This window comes from Neopsephotus bourkii, unplaced genomic scaffold (assembly GCF_033783945.1).
Source record: "Neopsephotus bourkii isolate Nb327-2 ecotype Australia unplaced genomic scaffold, CSIRO-AGI_Nbou_v1 NB_1358, whole genome shotgun sequence".
Classification (NCBI taxonomy): domain Eukaryota; kingdom Metazoa; phylum Chordata; class Aves; order Psittaciformes; family Psittacidae; genus Neopsephotus; species Neopsephotus bourkii.
The window spans coordinates 4,256,588-4,278,795 of NW_026901837.1; the positions used below are offsets into that span (position 1 = coordinate 4,256,588).

At 38.2% G+C, this 22,208-nt stretch overlaps 1 protein-coding gene across 1 annotated transcript in view; it reads right to left on the reverse strand.

The window, feature by feature from the left end:
- REV3L (REV3 like, DNA directed polymerase zeta catalytic subunit) overlaps positions 1-22,208 on the reverse strand; it is a 119,336-nt gene that overhangs the window by 73,731 nt on the left and 23,397 nt on the right. The window lies entirely within an intron of this gene.

The following is a 22,208-nucleotide window of genomic DNA, read 5'->3' on the forward strand; positions in this document are numbered from 1 at the left end:
GACCACAGCTTCAGGCTTCTGCTTCAGACAAGGCAGTACATGACATGGACCAGGATCTCCCAAACCTACCATGGTTTTGAGGGGGCAAGTCTCAACTGTGATGTGTATTCCCTGTTCTTTCCTCACCACAATAGAACAGAGCATGTATTCACTGCTGAAACCAACACCAGACCCTGCTCATCACCCTTTCAGCCCCAACAATCATTCATGACTTCTCACTGCTCAGTAAGAAAGTTTATGGAAAAATAGAATGAACTGATTAACCCCCACTGCACCATAATGACAGGAAAAGTACATCATCTTACATTTTGCCTGGATGAAGTCCCTGCAAAAAGATAGCAAAACAATATTTGAAAGCAGTGCTTTCACCAACCAGGACGTAAATATTACAGACAGAAGAGGCAGCACAACTTCACTGGTCCACAAGAACAACTGAAACACTTTCAAAAGTCCATCCTTTCAAACTGAGATTAATTCTCAGCAGGTGGACCTTGCCTGAACTATTTACACTCATTCATACATACACAGTGCACCACTGGCCACTAAGTGCAGACTACTCTAAGTCCATTAAAGCACAGAAAAAAAAGAGCTTCAGAATCAGGTCTGCTTGCAAATTTTTACACCTGTGCAATGCATACCTCCAAATAACATAAATAGCATCACTTTTTCTTTTTTTTTTTTTTTTAACTGGGGGTCAGATGTATTGTTCTTTCTTCGAATATTTATTAGACCTTCACGTCATGTCTGGAAATGAAAGAAACTGCTCAAAGGATAGTACTACAGTCCATTTTCCCAGGTGAATTTTATTCTTCCTGTTAAGTCACCCCCATCCAGTCTCTTCAGCAATGTTTAAATACAACTTACACATGCATTCAATAATGTTGAGGTCATCATCTATGATGAGTTCTGCTCATGCTTTTTCAGGGGAAGACTTTTCTTATTTATGTATTATGTACTTCAAATAATAATACACTAAGAAAAAGAGGAAACTAAAGAAAGAAATTATGAGCTAGAGGTTGGGTGTTTTGCACTAACAGCTATGAGCTTTTGTTCTTTTTGACAGTATTTGAAAAAATACCTTTGGTTTAATGGTTGCCCAAATATTCTGAGTTACAGTTAATTTATGTTCCTCAAGAAAACAAAGTTGCAAAGCACCAGAACAAACAGAACAGAAAGACAGTCTATGTTTACTATACTTAAATTCAGGTTTCTTTCAAGTTATGTAAGACAAATAATAATGCTTTTATAGGTAGCACGTCATTACTCAAGTTAATTAAATTTAAAAAACCAATCAATTTCTACTGCAGCTATTTAACAGTTCTTGCTGAACTGATATGCCATTTTATTGTTGAATAAAAAAAGAACACAAAATGCTTCCTTCTGTTTCCTTCTGTCCCCTTCCCATGCACTCCTTTCAAGTGGCCAAAGAGTCAAATTACCACCTAACTTCAGGGAAATCTTAAAAAACATGCACACTAGGCTGTTTTCATTTTTGACTCTGCCAAGACAGCAAACAAGCTACTGCTGATCTAAGACTCTTATTAGGCCAGTAGCTGTCAAGTTATGTGGGTTTATAGCTACTCACTTTGATCCTGGCTAGTATTGACTTATTTACCATGATGTTTGGGGTCTTCCCCTCCTAGTGTTAAGAACAAAGTAATTTGCTTCCATCATTTATATAAAAGCATCAAATTGCACCAAATGTCATGCTGTTGAGTCTGAAGCACAGACTCCAGTAATAGCAACCAGGGTTTGCAGTAAGCCATTACAAATTCTAGTGTATTCTTTCCAATAGAGCCACAAGCAGAAAACAGATCTACCCACTGAGGATCCCAGGCCACAGAGACTCATCAATCAACATCATAAATTAAAAACTTGGCTTGGGATAAGGTTAAGAAGTTTTATGCTTTAAATGTGCCAATCTTATGTTCCTGTTTCTTTACAGAGACACAGACAGAAGCAAGTTTGTACCACAGCAACTGTTACAGCCACCAGTTACAGCGACCAGCAGATGTTATTTTTACATCTATTCATCAGTTTCTTTACATCTATAGAATCAATGGAATGGTGATCAACAGCAGATTCTGCAGAAATGCCATGCAGTTTATGTGATCACTCTCCTCAGAATTTCCCAATGCAAAATTGGTCACCTGAAACGGACTGCCAGAGTTTTCAGATGGGGCAGGCCACAAGTATGTTTCATGCTGTGGCCTCATCATGCACCTACTGTACATACGCATCACAACCATGTGGTACACAAGACATAAACATGGTGTCTCAATGAACAAATGAACACAATGTGTAGGTAAATGCTGGGACTGATGGTGATCATGCATTTTGACAGCCGAGAGGAGGCTGCTGCTCCAACAATTTCCCTGGCCCACACTCTCTTAAAAGAATGGGCTCTGCAATGGTTGAATTATCTGCAGGTTACAAATCAAGCACCCCAGTGTATGACTCAAGGGGCTGCTAAGTAAACACACAGAAAAACAGAAGTAAAGCTGAGGCTTATTCGCAAGTCTTTTTCAGACACCAAATGAAGTGGTAAATGAAGGAACACAAAAACTGCTCATAGAACAGAGAAGAGGCAACTTACAAAGCCTTGAGATAGTAAATTGGCTATTTTCTCTGAAAAGGAGAAACTGCCAAGTAAATGTCAATATAGATGAATAGACAGAATAATAATGAATCAAAACTTAAAAAAATAATACAGATGCAATATTTTCAGACAGTAAAGAAAGTGAGCCCACCCCCCAAACCCATACTTACAAAAGCAAGTGGCATAAATGTTATTGAAGTGTTAAGTCAAAAGATAGCATTCTGCATATTCCAAACCCACAAGAGAGATTAAGCCAGCCAGCCTGCTATTTTTTTTGAAGATGGTAGCTATATGCATTACTATTAGGAACACGTAACCAAACATAATCCTTGAGTCTGTACTAACCCTGAAGATAAAGAACTTCAAGATAATTAAGAGAACTGAAACCACTATGATAAAGGAACACAAAGTTGCAAAACAACTGCTCAAGAAGATGCAGGAACTGACATCATCTGACCACTGAAAGGCTCAGCCATACAGGATGGTATGATATGGATAAAAGTGAGATGCAAGCTATACAGAATCACAGAATGGTTGGGTTGTCTGGTCATTTGGCCCAGTCCCCCCGACCAAGCACATAAACACTGGATTTCATAGCACAACTAGCTAGAGAACCTGAAGATGGCTATACAAGTCTCCTCAGATAAGTGCTTTTTAACCATTTGAAAAAACTGATTTTGATTTAAACTTCTAAAAATGTCTTTCCAGGGAGATCAAATTGGAGAAATTTCTGTACAAAAGAAAAATGTGAAAATTATGGATAAGGGATCTTACTGTATTGTCCAATTCCGGACTAAAGTCTGCAAACAAGTTAGACAAGGAGCACCTAAGGATTCACCACAGCTAGCACATGAAAATCTGTGTAGGTATTCAAGGAGGAGAAGACAGAAATCCATCTGTTCTGCAATTCCACACACACAACTACCTGCTGGTTCCTACTCTAGCAAGGGGAGAGCTCCTGCAAATAGTGCCTCCAGTTATCGCTTCTAGAAGACTTCCACTCTCATGGGAAAACTGTCTGAGCAGAGCATGTACATTATTCTAAACCAATGCAGTTTGTAGTCTAGAATAAAGTACACTGGAGCCTACAAGTCAATACTGAGGTCAAGGAACACCAAAGAAACCACACACTAGCTTCTAGGATCTGTTCTACCTATGAATAGCCAAATTTAGTGTTTTCACATTAGACTGACCTCACCACAAGACTACAGGCAAAGGTCTGCAGACCTGAATTTGTACCATCACAGAGAGGAATGCAAGATTTCTACAGTAAGAGCTTTACTGCAGGTGAGGCATGTTTTAGCCTCAGTACCCTTTATGCATTAGATAGGATGATTCTAAAATACAAAATCCCTGAATCTGAGATTTCTAGTAATGAATGAGAGCATGCCCTACAGTTGTGATACAGTTTTACTAACTTCTTACAAATCAAAGCCATTAAACTCCTATCCTGTAATTCTCAATTTAGGAGCTCACAAATGGAAGTCAGTACCGGAAACATTTAATAGACATTACCTCATTTAGGATTTAGAATTAGATAACTACAATTCAGAAAACAGCTCAATGCTGGTCTACGTGCAAACATTTTGCTGTGGTATTTCTGCTGCAGAACAATCTGATCCCATTATAAGAAGCTAAGCAGAGCCATAGGGAACACTACATGAAATCCACTCCTGTATGTAAATGAACAACTAATTTTGTTGAAGCTCTCCCTGAAACTTTTATTTTAATTGCTGAACTATGATGCATTTCTCCCAGATGACTGTAAAATACAGTGGGATGGAGTAATAAGGAGAATGCAGCAGTGCTTATATACATGGCAAAATCCCAAGATTTTAGGAAAATTCCGGCTGGAGATTAAAAAAAGGCATGGAGAAGATAGAAGACAAAGAGCTTTTTATACACTTGCCGTCTACTGAAATTACTTCAAGTGCAGTTTTGTAGAGTGGCAGGACTAAACGTGGACAGTATTAGCAAAGAAACGCACACAAATGTGTCACTGCAGGATGCAGAAAAGGCTAGACAGTCACGGGGGATTTACTTCCTCTAACAGCAACAGTAAAGCAAAGTCATTAGAAACCAAAAGATGTAACACTACCATCTTTAAAACATAACAGGCATTTTCAAGTAACTGTTGAACCACCAAGATAAAAAAAAACCCAAACAAAAAAGAAACTCTAAACAATGATGACAACAGAGAGTGAGAGAATCCTGTTAGAAAATATTTTTTCTGACTATCCTGTTAGAAAAAATATTCTAAAAATTAGTTTTTGTCAATGGGATATTAGAATCTAATTTCAAAGTAATTTCTTCCCCACAATAACAGTTATCATACCATATAAGCAATCTCAGTTACCCTTTCTCCAGGAACAGGCTTCAGAGAGCAACATCAGGTTGTAACAGGAGCCCTTACTCTACCTTGCTAGGTCAGTGCAACATGAACACCTTTTGCACAGTTTAGATGGTACTTGAAATTTAAGCTATGTCACTTAAATGGTTCAATATGGGGTGAGCTTGTCAAGACACTGATCACTGAACATCACTTAGAACTGCGCTACTGAAAATGGACAGGAGTCAATTACCTCATAGTGTTAATAAGGCCTATGAAGTCAAAGTCACCATTCTTTACCTCTCAGAAAGTAAATGAATCACACACACAGATTGATACAAGTAAGGTAATACTCTGATTAAGACAAATCCCTTCTCTAGCAAGACTTGGGAAGGTCTTTCCCTCTTAAAAAGTTTGCTATGTCATTCATACATGTAACAGTTTATCTTTTTAATGTCAAAGAGTTCTTTAGTAGTATATTACATTAATGTAACTTCTTCAGTGATTAAATGAAACTCTCAGCCTTTTCCCAGAGTCCTGAATCAAGTCAGCTTTTTTTCCAAGGGGTGAGAAAAAGGGAGGACTACGCATACCGTAGTCTTAAGTACTGAATACTAGGAAAACAAGAATCATAGAACCATAGAATAGTTAGGGTTGGAAAGAATCATAGAACAGTTAGGGTTGGAAAGGAAGTTAAGATCATCTAGTTCCAACCTCCCTGTCATAGCCAGGGACACCTCACACTAAGCCATGTCACCCATGTCCAACCTGGCCTTGAACACCACCAGGGATGGAGCATTCACAACTTCCCTGGGCAACCCATTCCAGTGCCTCCCCACTCTTGCAGTAAAGAACTTCCTTATATCCGGTCTAAACTTCCCCTGTTTAAGTTTTAACCCATTACCCCTTATCCTGTCACTACAGTCGCTAATGAAGAAGTAAGATCTTGCAGGAGCAAGATATCCTCAAAACAAAATAAAGAGCAGAGCTCAAAGACCATATTTCATATATATTAGGTATTTGTGTCAGGGCTTTCATTTTTTCCCTCTTATGTGAGAAAACACTTATTTCAGTAACTTCTGTAAACAGGACAGAAAAAAAAGGTATTTTTAAATTACGTCTGCTTGAATCCAAATGGAGTGTTTGATCTATGTCTAATTCTTTAGTCAGTAACTATTCCTTGTAACACACAATACCTCTACTCTCATGAGAAAGGAAAAAAAAAAAAAAGCAAGGTTATCCACTAGGAAAATGAGGGCCTCATTAGGACTAGACTGTTCCTCACCCTCAAAGTAGAAATCCTTATAGAGGGAGAAGGGGTGGGCTTTCCATCTGTAATTTAAAATAGAAATCTCTGTGTAACTAGGCACATATTGAAGTAAAACCTAGCCTAGAATCAAAGAGACAGAAGTTCAATTCCCATCTAGGATGACTTCATGTGTAGCCTCAGGCAAGTTACTTACCACAGATGATGTACTTTCTCATTGTGAAATGGGTATTAACAGTACTTTCATATTAGAAAGATCTATTAAAGGGCTAAATAAACACAAGGAATACTCTGAGAGAAAAACAAGACTGGTGTTAAGAGTATACTATAACTAGGAAGGCACAGGACAAAGTATTCAAACAAGTAGCAATATGCCATTCAGGATATTGCCATGTCCATCTCAGCAAGCCTGGAAAGGAAAGCAAACTTTCAGAAGCATTTTGTAGGCCTAGAATCACACTACTAAACATATTCTTATTCAAATAGCAGGCCCCCTGCAATCTTTATTATTTCACACCACCAAACCCTGAAACTAATCCCAGCTTCCTTCAAAACTTTTGCAACAGCAAAATTGATACAACCTGACCATATGAAAAAACAGGACCTCAATTTCCCATCTACAAGACGGCTCAGTACAGTAAGAAAAATCAGTCAACAAATTTGTTCTTCCACTTGAACTATGGGCAAAACCAGAGATGAAATAACAGCAGAAAATTCAGATATAAAGTTGAATTATGTTTAAAAAAAAAAAAGATAACGTAACAGAAAAAGTTGAGAGAGAAAAAAAAAGTAAATCAGTATAAGTAAAGTTTCTTACTGTATTCACAAAGGTAAAAATCTGAAATAAGCATCACACTACTTCAGTTAGCTCCTAAAAGCAGATGTAATCTCATAAATCAGAAGAAAATGCAATGTATCATTTGTTCTAGGGACATTTGTTCCCTCCAAACCCAGAAGTGTAATTGTATTCTTGTGCTTTTGAAAGTGGCACAAAGATCCTCATCCCAGAACCACAGATCTCTGGGCAGTTTCAGATTCGATCAAGAAGTTCACAAGCTTCTTTGCATCCATTATCTTCCAAAAGACAAATTCCTCTTAAGTTCTCTAGCAAACACACCAGGTCCCAAGGTGCAGAGATTTGAGAACCCTGGAACAGATGTTCCTATGGCTCAGAGGTTCAAAGTTATTAGCATATCTAACACCAAAAAAGCTACATTTGAAACACTGATTTTTAGTGAGTTTTTAATTACAGACTTCAGCTATCACATATCCAACTGATATCTGATATCCATACAATTAATTTGCTCAGACAGCTTTTTATATCACATATAAGTTTTCTTATTAATTTGAAACATTTAGCCTAAGAGACCACATGGCTCACCAAGTCTTGTCTTCTCTAGTCTAGAAATCCATGCAATTGTCACACAAAACTGAAGTCCATTAGGCACTTTGAACTGTGAGGTGGCTAGAAAAGAAGTAAACTCTAGCCTGAGAGACTTCAAAGGTTATACTGGGCATTACTGCTGATGGAAAATACAAGTTGTTAAGCCCCAAAAGCGAGGCTACTGTCTTTGTCTTACTGAGAATTTTTAATGTGTATTTCTGATTCCAATATGGAAGTGACACTCTGTTATTCCTTTTCACATAAATAACTAGCAAACCCCAAGAGAAGCATGAAAATCAAGATGGGATATTTAATGTGTCAAGTCAGTGAAGATATTTTCATTATCTCCACAAAAATACCTCCTCCTGCCCTGAATTGATTAGGACCTTTTCTGAATTCCTGCTGTGACATTACTCACAATCTAGTCTCTAGTTTCAGAAGTACTACAGATAAACCTAAGCATTTATAGGATGTAAAAGTACACCATCAGAAAGGAACAGCTATTACGTACAGTTATCACCAAGCAAAACCAACTGAATCCATAGGGGAAAATACAGAAAAAATATACAATTAATGACATTTACTGTTATGTAGTCAAAGTAGAACCAGGGAAGTCCATAGATGCAGAAGTTAAAAGTACAGGTCTCCTGAAATAACAGAAACCAAAGAAGTTAAGCACCTGAGATACCAAGGATGAGCTAGACATCAAGGATGAGCTATATACAAACCATTCTTCACAAGCTTGATGACTTGTGAATTGTGAGAAATGGCAATAGCATTTTCTTCTTTTCTTAGTAGAAAGTAGCAGAGACACAAGGAGAGGTTATGTATTTGCTTATTAAACATGTATCTACAAAATGAGCCATACACAGTATGTTGTTATTCTTTGCTTACTCTATTGACAGATTACTTAGGTAAGCAGCTGGACAATATCAGCAATATTTCTAGAATGAGTGTCAAAAGTCACTAGGATGCCACCTAATATGAACTAAACAAAACTACATGAAAGAGGAAAATGTAGCTGGCCCCATCTACAAATTCAAGCTATCATACTGGGCTCTTGGCATGCACAGGCTGGCAATACAGGCCAAGCTGTCATTCCAATAAGAAAAGCTACCACATGAATGCAACCGAGGCAGACTGTATTAGACCACACTGACTAGCTGCACAGAAAGATTGTATTTACTAGTCCCAGATAAACTAATTTTTTTTTACAGGTTGTTTACCCACATCCTGTAAAGGATGACAAATTAAGTTAGCAGTAAAAAGGGGGAGCAGAGTAGTTACACAGCCTTTGGCTTCCGTTTCCTTCAACCAGCTTTTATTAAGGATTCTTACCGCTACACCAGTTCTGTTAGCTATCTCATGGGGCTTGCCTGACGAACGTAACACAAGCCACATATAAATGGAAACTGGTGCATATATATTCAAAGGAGAAAAAGTTCTTGGCTGATAACTGAACTTTTGTCTCCATGTGAAACTTATCTGCCTATTAAATACTGAAATGAGTGTGCACTGTTCCAGTCACACTTCACCTTTTTCCTGTGTCAAACAAATCCAGCAGAAACATTCTTGTTCAGAGGTAGTTTCCTGTCAGCTAGATAGCTAGTCAGGAAAAAAGCAGCATAAATTATTGCCAAAGACTATTTGTTACTCTAAACTGTAGACAAAGAACTCTGACATTAATTGTGATGAGGTTAACAGTGTTTTCATCAGTATTATCTTTCACAGACACTTTTCAGAAACATTGACTACATATAAATTCCTGAACACCATCAAGCTTGTGTAATCCAGAAAAATGATACACTGTATACACACTCTCGTGAGTCAGATCAGTTTATGTTAACAAGCAAACAACAACACATTCCGTTTCTCTTCCTCTATTCTTCAAACGGTACTAACTAATTCTATGAATATTTATTGGATTTTTTTCTTTTCTTTTGTATTTGCATTAAGATCTCCCACTCACAGGTAACTGTCACGTCAGCCTGTTCCTCTAGCTGATGAAAGACAGAAGACACGCTCCACAAAAACAAGCACTGCTCATTGGATATCCATAAGCAAACTTGTGACACTTGACACTCCTTATCACACATACCTTTTTATTTCATTAAGGAAGTTCTTAACATCTTTAGTATGTTCGAAGATTATAATTTTTGGACAAGCAGCAATTTAGGAAATACTTCCTTACTTTAGACACCTTTTAAATTCCTCCATAGGCATTTGAAAGGGCTATATCATGTGCGATAATAATAGCAGGGAACAGAATTCACAACCCAGAAAATGAACTATGTTCTTAATATCTTACTAACTCTGTGTTCAGGGTTTAAGAGGTATGCTGTTGGTGTGTAGGGGGCGACCTGTATGGGTGGCCAGTGTGGAAAGAGGTCAGAAGCTGTCCTGTGCAGGACACAGCCAGATCCAACAGACCCACCACAGAGCACAGCTGAGCTCCTCAGCCAAGCTGGGGCACCTCTGGGAAAACATGACTAAGAAAGGGAACACCGAAGTCAGAGAAAGGAGGAGGAGGAACAGCTCCATGGCAGAGCAGATATCCCCTGCATTCTGCGGAGGACCCCCCAGTGGAGCACAAGGATATTCCTGAAGGAACTGGAGCCCATGGAGAGCACACACCAGAGCAGAGGAAAGATGTGAGGGGGAAGGAGTGGCAGAGAGATACCAGTAAACCACTGAACCCCTGTCATCCTCCACGTAAGAGTGCAAGGCATGCAGTTTGAGAAGTCTGAAGTGAAGGAATGAAGCTGAGAACAGGAGGAGGAGGAAAGATGTGCTGTTTTAATGTTTCAGTTTGTTTCTCACTACCTGAACTGACTTTAACTGGTAATAAATTAGTTGATTTTCCCCAAGTAGAGTCTGTTTTGCCTGTAATGGTAATTGGTAAGCAATTTCCCTGTCATTATCTCAACCTATTGTTTTAATGTTTCTGGTTTTCCTATTACAATCCCCTGCCTTACAGGGGTGGGGAGTTTTGGCACAAGCAGCTAGGTGGGAATTTAGCTGTTAGCCAAGCCTAACCCAGCACACACTGGTTAACAGAAATGATCCCTTTGATGTCCACCGCTGGAGCCTGAACACTATTTCAGCAGGCTTGGAAAAGGTAACAAAGCAAAGCAAGGCTTTGTGTTCACAGACTTATACCTGCTACCCTGCAATACGTAACTTCACCAGAAGGCTTCAGAGGCTGTTATAGTTGTAAGTCTTTGCTTTAAACCTTTACTCAAAGTAGAAGTTTCAGCCTACCCGTATTAACTTAATAAAAACCAACATATATCCCCAATCCCCAAAGTGATAAAACCTTTCAATGCAATGTTAACATATTTAACCACAAACTTTCAATGAATTAGTCATATTGCCATAACTTACATTAAATAACATAATGGCATAAACATTGTCCATTTGTCATATTAATATAATAATTAAACAATGTTGGATAAAGTGTTATCCTTTAAAACAAACCTACTGGAAAATATATTAGTGAAGATATGCCTGTTCATGGGTTTTCCAGAAAAGCTATGCATGAGGTTGCAGAACATTCAAGATATTTCCATCAGGTGAGGGAGGGAAATAAACTACAGCAAGCAGATGGGATGATAAAATGCTCTAATCCATAGAAGCTTTCAAAAAGGATGCTATAAATTGAGATTGTGCATACCTCAATTCCTCATTCATTTTTTTTGGTAAGGATTCTCATGATAGGACCCTTCAACCAGCTACACAAGGGAAATGATTTTCAGCTGATACAGCAGCCTTTGGTTTGCTATGAACTGATCAGCAGCCAAATTAAATTCTACAGAGCTGTTACAGAGGGAGCAGCTCCAAAGAACAGAAGCTTGTGTGCAGTATACTTGAAAGCTGAGGTCTGAACCTGATACATCAAACAGAATTGCAAATCCTGAGCAATTCTATAGTTTGTATCACACACAATCAATTAAAAAAAAAAAAAAAAGGAAATGTCTTACAGCCCCTTTTCCTGCTCATTTTTAACCTCCTTGCTACAGTTCAACATTTGTTCAATAATTATTATACTTATCGCCAGTAGCTACTGGGGATTAACTCGAGAGGTACTGTACGAGTGCAAAATTAACTGTTTAAATAGTAGAAACATTAGCAGCATTAGAAAAATCAAATTAAGATTACAGTATTTTGCAGGACTTTTTTTTTTTTATTCTGATGACAGATGTTCTCCTTTACACTACAATAGTGTGGTATATGGGAATCACGCTACAGTAATGTCATTTCTGTTTTATTTTGCTTGTCAAAATATTTGCTCGCTTGCTTGTCGAAAGACATGGGAGGGCAAGAGTCTTAAACAAGAAAAGAAGTACTTGAAACCAAAAGTAAAAAATTCTGTATTTTAGCTTCTTGTCTTTTATCGTGTATATAGTCCTCAGATTTCTGCCACACCCTCAGCTGTGGTTATGAAGAAGCAGACTCTACTTTTGCCCTCACTCTAGGTAAGCAAAAACCTTTACACCCACTAAAGTCAAGAGACCTTAAATGCAGGTACAGCATCTGTCACTCTTTAAATGTGATCTTTTTATGCCTTTTTCTGTTCTTTTATATATTGCAAAATATGCAAATGCATGTTATTTCAGTGATACAGCTGGTGTTACCATTTTATTCTGCACATTTTGCAATACTATTAAGTATCTTACTTCCTATTTTATTTTCTTTTGTGATATGCTTCATCCTTTCCTCATCTTGAATTGGGCATCCATCCCCCTCTTTTCATCTTCTGTAAAGTCTGCTGTCTCTTGGTAGCACTTGAAGGGTTTCATGGCTTTCTGCCTGCTCTAGCCTTTGTTTCTGCAACAAATGCCCAGTCTTTGTAGCACTCTTATCTTAGGCTTGTGGCAGTCATTAATTCCTAACATACACACTGTTCTAGTTCACATAATTAGAACGGGGAGATCTTTTTCTGTTTCGGTACTACAGGAGAGAAAAAAAAAAAAAAAAGGAAACAAGAAACATTTGAGCCCTTTACAGAAAGTGCATCCAACAACTACTTGCCTTGTACAGATCTTTTCATGTGCTTGCCTTGTATTTACTCAATAACCTTCAGAGTGGTTGTAAAGGCTGTGCAGACTGGATGCTCCACTTGACAAAACAAGGTATTGATGGCATTCTTTAAGAAATGTTTTGAAGTGTTACTCGGAAGTATCTGTTGCTGATGTAGTATCACCCAATCCAGATATTCCTACTTTACAGGGTCATCTCACATTCTAAATTGTTGAAAACCTGTGCACAGCACAACTCTAATTATTACCTTTCTGCATTAACAAAAGCTCTCATACACATATAATTAAAAAGAACAAGGGAAGAAAAAACAGCTATCAATCTAGCTTCGTATTTTCAGATAATCCAACAAATACTCAGAGGGACTACTTTATACTAGTCCCTCCCTTGCTCTGTTCAGATCTGAATCCTCTCCACTCCCGCTTTTCCCTTTTCCCATGACAGCAGTTAATGACAGCAGTTAATACGTAGGCAGTATGTTTTAACACTTTTTAACTAGCCTTCCAAAAAACGTGTTCCTTACGTATGACCTTAAGATTTTAAGATCATGAGTGGAATATTATCAAAACTGACAGAAATGTGATAAACTCATTATAGCACTGATGTGTTGTCAAAAAGGATGTTTATTTTTCTCTAGCAGTCCACAGCTTTTTCTAAAATATAGTTTTCTGTTAATACCATAACAGATTTCCTGTTCTTTTAAGAGTCAGGATACTATGCTTTAGAAGCTCCCTTCATCTTGTGTTTTGAATGGCCTACCACAGGCTGAAAAATCAGGCAAAGATAAGAGTATATGCACTTTGGCTACAATCAGCACTATTCGTGTTCTTAAAAGGTTACTGTGGAATGGACTTACTACTTAGGCAGCTCACTAGGAATAGTCCTCGAGTCTTAATACCACAGATGCATCCTACGCTTACTGAAAGATTCTTATTATTACAGTTATCATTGGCAATTCAATGGACCATGTATCCACATACTTACAGTGACAACCATGTGGATGATCACAGTACTTTTAAGTACTGCTACATATGCAAACTCTTCTGGTATTTGATTTTTTCTTTAATGTAGCACCTTGTTCTGAGAAAAATTAATAGCAAAAAACCTGGATAACTGTAAGCCAAGTAGAAGAAAAGACAACTTTGTGATCAAGACATACACTACACACTACAAGTTTTCCTTTAAAAATAAAAATAAGACCTAAGAAATAATGGGGATTTCATCTGTGATTTTGTCTAAAAGCATTAATAAAGTATGCAGCAAGAGCAAAATAACTGCAATGAAATATACAGACTCCCCCTCCCCAGGTTCTCAGTAGCCCCACTGCTGCTATCTAGGAATCCCATAAAGAAAAAAAAAACAAAACAAGCAAACAAAACCCAACACCCACACACCAACCCCCAAAACCAAACCGTTAATAGAGAGGAGGAGCAAAAAGATAAACAGAGAGATAAAGCAACACAGGGAGAAAACAGGAAGCAGGAGTGTGAGAATGACAGGAAAAATACAGGGAGCAGTCTGGCAGATGGTAACAGCCTGAAATCAACTTGCAACTAAACCACTCACCCTAGTGACAGAAATCTTAGTGCAAGAACTAAGTGCTAGTTAATCATCGGATACCTAGGGTTGGAAAGGACCTTAAGATCATCTAGTTTCTACCCCCCTGCCATGAGCAGGGACACCTCACACTAAACCATGTCACCCAAGGCTCTGTCTAACCCGGACTTGAGCACTGCCAGGGATGGAGCATTCACAACTTCCTTGGGCAACCCATTCCAGTGCCTCACAGGAAAGAACTTCCTCCTTAATATCCAGTCTAAACTTCCCCTGTTTAAGTTTTAACCTATTACGCCTTGTCCTATCACTACAGTCCCTAATGAAGAGCCCCTCCGCAGCATCCCTATAGGCCCCCTTCAGATACTGGAAGGCTGCTATGAGGTCTCCACGCAGCCTTCTCTTCTCCAGGCTGAACAGCTCCAACTTTGTCAGCCTATCTTCATACAGGAGGTGCTCCAGTCCCCTGATCATCCTCATGGCCCTCCTCTGGACTTGTTCCAACAGTTCCATGTCCTTTTTATGTTGAGGACACCAGAACTGCACACAGTACTCCAAGTGAGGTCTCAGGAGAGCAGAGTAGAGGGGCAGGATCACCTCCTTCAACCTGCTGGTCACGCTCCTTTTGATGCAGCCCAGGATACGGCTGGCCTTCTGGGCTGCAAGCACACACTGAAGCAGGCTCATGTTCGTTCTCTCATCAGCCAACACCCCCAAGTCCTTCTTTGCAGGGCTGCTCTGAATCTCTTCTCTGCCCAACCTGTATCTGTGCCTGGGATTGCTCTGACCCAGGTGTAGGACCTTGCCCTTGGCTTGGTTAAACTCCATGAGATTGGCATCAGCCCACCTCACAAGTGTGTCAAGGTCCCTCTGGATGGCATTCCTTTCCTCCAGTGTGTCAACTGAACCACACAGCTTGGTGTCATCAGCAGGCCAGGTTGGATAAAGCCTTGGGTGGCATGGTTTAGAGCGAGGTGTCCCTGCCCATGTCAGGGGGGTTGGAACTTGATGATCTTAAGGTCCTTTCCAACCCTAACTATTCTATGATTCTAAACTAAGCTTTTTTATTTCTCAGGTACACGTATTAAGTAAAAGTTTAATTGTGCAACTGGTAGTGATTTTTTTCACAAAACCTTCACTTCACCTGATACACAGGAAAAGCCTGGAATCTGCAAGTAATTCAGAACTACATGCTGAGTGAGTTGTTTGTATAATGTGTATCTCGTTTGTCACAATAGTTAGAAATTTATGCCAATACAGCAGGCACCGACACACAGAGAAAAATTCATCGAGGCAGACGAAAATCATTCTAGAAAACAAATGCCATCCTCACCTTTCTCTTGGAATTTTTATTGCGATGCTGAATAAGTTGTAAGGTAGGTAAAGAAGGTAGAAGGAGCCCTTTGTTTTGTTTTTTTTTTTACACTGAGACAGCCAGAGATTATTTACAAAACTGCTAAGTATTTTTATGCTTATTTAAATCATTAAGCACTGTAATTTTATAAAAGCTTAAACCGTAACACTTTCAAGTTGAAACCTCACAAAAGTTCAAACTATTTTACACCTAGTATCTTCATTTTGGAATCTCAGGTCTTCATTTACAAGATAATATCATTACCTCAGCTCTGACTTGCAGGTAACTTCACAAGAAGTTATAAATACATCAGTATTACAAGAAAAAAAATAATCTCTCAAAGTGAAAGTTTTACTTGGGTTAAATTTTTGACTGTGGACAAACAAGATTATGCCTGACAGCTCAGTAACTGCATAAAAAGTCACTGACCACGAGACGCTGCTAATTGCTAGAAAGAGTGTGAAAAAAGCAGCATTTGATCACAGTATTGAAAATCATCCTAATACTTTCACACAGGGGAAAAGATCTCCGGCAACTCTTCACACTTGTTAGTGACTGCAACCCCGGTGATCTTTTAATAAAGCACTTACGTGCAACACTGATAAACAGGGACTGCAGAACTCCTAAAGAACATGAGGAAAAAATGAGATGGGAAAGGAACTTATTAAAATTTGGCAGCTCTGAAGGCTGAAGATGCACCTACTCATTGAAAGGCAGTTGGACTAGATGACTTTTAAAGGTCCCTTCTAATTCAAACCATTCTGATTCTATGAAGGTGAAAAAACAATTTGAACTGACCACTGGATGCCACCTGACAGACCCTGATGAGCTAGATCAAGAAATAAAATCATTTGCTCCTTTCTTCAGGACACAGAAAGACCAAAAGTATTATAAAAATTTCTGTGGAATTTCCAAGGGTCCATAAGCCTGTATTTCTCCTTTGTCATCTAAGTGTAGCTGATACTTCAGGTTAGGCCTCTGATGATTTCCTATGTTTTGACAAACAGTACAAAGAATCAAGCCAATTAACAGTAAGACACTGAATAATGGAGGAATTTGAGATAGGTAAATGCTAGATATGTTGCACCTGAAAGCATCAATATATTGAAGTTGAAGGCTACTGGTAAATCACAAGATATAGGAAGCAGCAATATTACCAACACATAAAGAACTATGGAACCATGAATGGTACCACGACATGTATGCTTTGCAAGTGTAAGAATGACATAAGCTCTTACATGTCATTTCTGAGAACATCTACCAAGCGCAAACTGACTTGACATTGAGTTCAACCTCAGTACAATTGACATCTATCACACTATTTAATCTTCTCAATCAAATCCAGGCCAGGCTAAAAAGAGAGAACCTGACACATTACAAATAACACTTGGTTCAGCTATTGCTGTATGCTGTCCTTTATTGTCAATATATACTTTCTCATGCAATTCCAGCCCTATAAGAGCAACATATCAGTACAAGTCACCTTGTAGCTGGAATGAATAATGTACTAGATTCCTTATGAACTTTAATCTAAAACCAGTGTTATGACAGTATTACATGTTCAGCACTTGCACACATCAACTTCAGGAAATGCACCAAAAGGTGGAATGATGAATGCAGTCAGTTGCAAATACTGCAGCTGAATTGCTAGATTTACTTCTCGTACCAGCACATCAGAAGCTACATTGCATAGGTATATAGATCCATTTGAGTTAGAGGTAAATTACTTGCTTACTGGCTATTTTTTTCCAAATTAAAATGGCAAATTTATCTAAATATGACCAAAATATGATGTACTGCTGAAATATAAGCATGTTTTATTACATTTAAAGAAAGTTTTAAAAGAGATTTATTAAAGCCTCATTTAAACCTATCATATAGCAAACTGTTCACTTAGATCTAAGTTTTTCAGATCCCAGTGAACTTAAAAAAAGCACACCTCAATGTTCAAGATAATACCTCCTTTCTCCCACCCACTTTTAACATTAACAGCACTTGGGAAGAAGTGAAATAACATACAGCTATACAAAGCCAAAGTATGAAACCTGCTATATATGCTTCTTAGTTCTAAATTTTTGCCCTTTTATTCTTCTAGGACAGGAAAGAGAAAGAAAAAAAAGCAAAACACAGCATAAGAAAAAATAACAAAAACAACAAACCACCCACAGCAACCCCAAAATCAACTTTTTGCTCCAAGCGTTTCAATACAAAAATAGCCTCCAGGTGTCTATGCAGGGAGAAGACATGACACAAAACCCTCATTCTTTAGAAAAAGCAATTCAGCTGTAGAGACAAAATCAGATGAAAACTAAGCTGCCTATGTCATCTGCTCTTGCTCCCATTCTTCATTTCTCTTTTGAAACTGTACGAGACTTTGAACATTTGCACTAAGAACTGAGCTGGAACAGTGATCTGGCTAAAAATTGATCCTGCAAAAAAGATTACCCTTTCAACATACATCGGTTCCTCAAGTTCACCATAAGCACAACTGCTTGTGCCAGCACACACAGAGGCAAAGGTGCACAGAGCAATTGCGTTGAACAGTATCACTGTCAGCTAATAGCATAAGCAACATTCAAAACTAGAACCTAAGAGTTTTCTACTTTAAAAGCAAAGGGAAACAATCCTGTACTGCCACATTCATAAAGTGGGAAGGAACAGACAGTGTGTACACACATATAGCTCTTATGTTGTGCACCCTCCGTGACTTTACTAGAGGTAACAAGCAGTATTTTCTGCAATTGCAAGGAAACACTAGAATGCCAGTTAACTAACTGCTACGAAATATTTGAGCAGTCTTTTTTTGTGGTCAGCCTTTCAGTAGCTATTGACAGAAAACTCTTAAGGGTATTCTAAGTGATTTTAAAAACAATAATGATCTCTAGATATTCCTTACTTTTAAAGCAAGCCAGCCAGTATTTTACAATAGTTTTGCAAAGCAGATTGACAAAGCAAGTAACTTCCAGAAGCTAATAGAACATAAAGGGATTCATTCTACATTTTAAGACACAAATCCTGTTATTCTTATCACTTGTAAACAATGTAAGATGATTTGAATTTCATGTGGAGAAAATCAATTAATCCAGAGTGTAAATCAAATTAAGTGTTTCTAAAAGCAGAGTAACTGTATCAACTTTACTATAACTGGATCAGAGTTAGGACAGTGCTACTGAATGGCGAAACTTTCATTTCTGCCTTAAAAAAAAAAAAAAAAAAAGAAAAAAGTGTGTGTGTTTGTTCATAATCAAGAAAGGTACCAGTAAAGCTTTATGTACTGCAGTTATTTATCATGAAATCATGCGTTCACACTTTCAGGCTCCTTAAAGGATCACAATACACCAGAAATGAACAAACCCAGCAGTTTCAAGTGCACTACTTTAAGACAGACTTCCTGAACACCTACTGGTCAGAAAACAGCCATGACTCCCAACCTGACTTAAAGAATTAAAGAGATTGAAAGTGACTGAAAGAATTAAAGTGTCATACTGTAAGAATTACACTTCCCTCTCCCCTACCCCTCAAAGTGAACTATTTTTGGGAATGTCCTTTGTAAGATCTATACAGTGAAAACAAACATGCATGGGAATTCTCACAGAAATTATAGCACAAGAAATTGGCTCAGCATTAGAGATTCAAACACATCTGCACAAGTGAAGCAATGCTTCCTCAGGGATCACACAGTGCTCTTTCTAGTTACTGTGTCAGAATTATGATTTATGAGGCGAAACAAAAGCAATCTAAACTCTAATATCCTCACAATAGAGGATTCAAGACACACCCACCACAATCTGTAGCTAAACATGCAAAAGAATGCCAATTTACTTAAACATTCAGAAAAACCTAAGACTATTGTTAAGAAAACTTTTAAGAGGTACTGTTGATAGAAATCAACATTATGGCTTGCCATGTGACTATGCTTACATTTTTGCTCCAGAGAAATTTGAGGTTAACCAACTAATAATTAACATCTGCACTCAACTGGAAGATATATAGCTCTAGGGATGTGTATTACAAAACATGCTATTTTCTAAAGTCTCTTTATTCTGGTTAAAGAAAAAAAAAAGCTTAACAGTCTAATTTGCAGCTCACTGCATATAAAAAAATTGTGCAGACAAGCCCCCAGTGTACACTCTAAACATGCATAAATGTAACTTTCCTTTTTCTAATGGAAACACATTTAATAAAGGATTGTCTAACACCAAATGGGGCTAATACAGTCAAAGTGGTTTTTAAAACTTTCCTAGTCCCAAGTCAGTTATTTCAGTAAAAGTGAAATCACTGCAAAAATAAGTAGGCACAAGACAATATACTGAAAATTACTCTTCATGTAGTTATCATACCACGTATGAATTACATGATCTGTCTAGCTATCTGTCTGCACCTTTAGGGCCCATGCATCCTGTCTACATGTGTGAGGCTCTTTATTTGCTGTTCCCTATCTGGGCTCATTTCACTATGTGTACTTGATTTCAAAACTTGTATCACATACTTTGTGCTACTCTTCACCCCATAAAGACATTTCTGTACTGTTGTCCCTTTGGGGACAAAAGGGTACATTATTTTCACGTGCCTAACTGTCAACAGAACTGTAGATGAACCTAACAGTGAAAGGGGCCTAAGGACTCCTACCACTGAAGTTTGACCTACAAGGAAAAGGGCAGTGTTCAGAAAGAATCATAAGGGAGAAAATAAAAAATAGTAGTAACAGCACAATCGTACCTTCCAAGTTGCATATCATACATACCTACTCTGAGTCTGATGGGTCTTTTTTCTTAGTCCAGAGGTCTACCTTTTCTTTAAGTATGAGGTTCATCCAGTCTAATCAGTTAAGTAAGCATTATCTGTTTCTGTGTCAGAGGAGTAGGGGCAGATGGACCCCTTCAACAGGTAATCCATCCTATTTTAAGATAGCAGTTGTACAGACAACATCTCTCCAGGGTTTCAGGGACACAATCAGCTACATTTAAAAACAGCTAGAAAGCAAAATAGCAACAGAAGATGGAAAAGTAGAAAGACATTTTACAGGCATGTTATATTCATAAAGATTTGGAAGAGCTGTTACCACCAGATGCACTAACAGACTTCCAATACTTTTCTGCATGTTCTAAAGTTGCTCTACTTTTCATCTCTGCGTTGTAGTTACCAGATGATATTATATTAGCTGGTTTCCTATTATCATCCAAGCTAAAACTTCACACCAGTATAACATGGAACAGAAATGGAGAACCACTTTTTGTCATGTTATTGTTCCCCTTTGAAGTTGAGGGGAAAAAACACCCCAAAATAACAAAAAAGATGTTTTCATAAGCACAAAGAGAATCACTTCTTTGTGATATTTGTGAAATTTTAAATTAAATTATATGCTTCACTGTCTGCCTTAAGCAGAGGAATGGCTAATGGGCATTGGCTCCTCAAAGTCTTCTTAGGAGTACATTCTGCTTAAAGAACCAAAGCCACAGCAATGCAACCTCAATTGCCAAGCAAATAATAGTGACTCTATGCTATGAAGCTTTGAGAAATACAGTTAAAAGTGCTTGCCAGTTTGCCACTAAAGAGTATAAAGTCCTCTCAACTAAGCTCAGTTTTTAGACCTCTCTTTTGGCTCTCAAAAAGATCTGGCATAGTTTTGTAGTTCAGCAAGTTTCTGAGTTGCCTGAAGCCTCAAACTGATAGATGAAGACTGATGACAGAAGGAAAACAACAGGCAAATCGCTGATAGCTAGACTGGCCAGAAAGTGGTGATCTCCTAACAAATAAGTTCCTCCTTTATTAGTTTCTCCCCTTTAAGAACTAGGTTTCAACCAGGACAACACTCACTCAAGCTGCAGTGTATACTCCACGAAGGACACAAATGAACAATACCGAATTTGGTAATTATTCAGTGAAGAACATCTGACTTCGGAGACAACAAAGGAAGCCGGTTATCTAGAAGAGGCTCACTTTTCCTGTGATAGGTGCAGGTATTGGAGTAAATACGATGATGTTAGCTGCTCCTTGACTGACCACATTATTTCTCCATTCCACTTGAGATTTCTCCAGTGATTCATTCTGACTTGTATTTCATCAACATGGGTTGTGTAATGTATGACTGAGTAAAAAAAATCTCTGACAGCAAGGGGTGAATTTCCTTCACCAGATGGGCTTGACTCTTTGGAAATATTTGTTTCCCAAACAATACTGTCCAGTATTTTGCAATGACCTCTCACACTCTCAGGAAGGCACAAAGGCAGTGCCAGGAAGGTCTCTCAGTGCCATAAACCAGAGCAATATCAGTGAAATACTAATACTGCCATAAACAAACAAATCTGTCTAGAAATAAAGATAACCGTTTCAAATAATGCTGTGGTACTGTATTTTGCGTTACCATACTTGATGCTGAAATGCTCAACACCAACAGGAACAAATGTACACTTGCTTTAGAAAAGAACAGCAGAGGCTTTCTATTTGTATTTTACACAGCACAGAATCAAACCATCAGGTCTGGCCTGATCCTGTGCTCTACTGAAACTGCTTTTTACAGTGTTACTTTTTCATACACTAAAAAGAGGCTGGAATAAAAATAGACTGGGTATGCCAAACCACATTTCTGTTTACTAAAATACTAGCTTTATTTGGCTGAAAACACCTGCCCAAATCTTTCTGTAGATCTAACCAGATCAAACACTACCTGAAAAAGTATCTCGA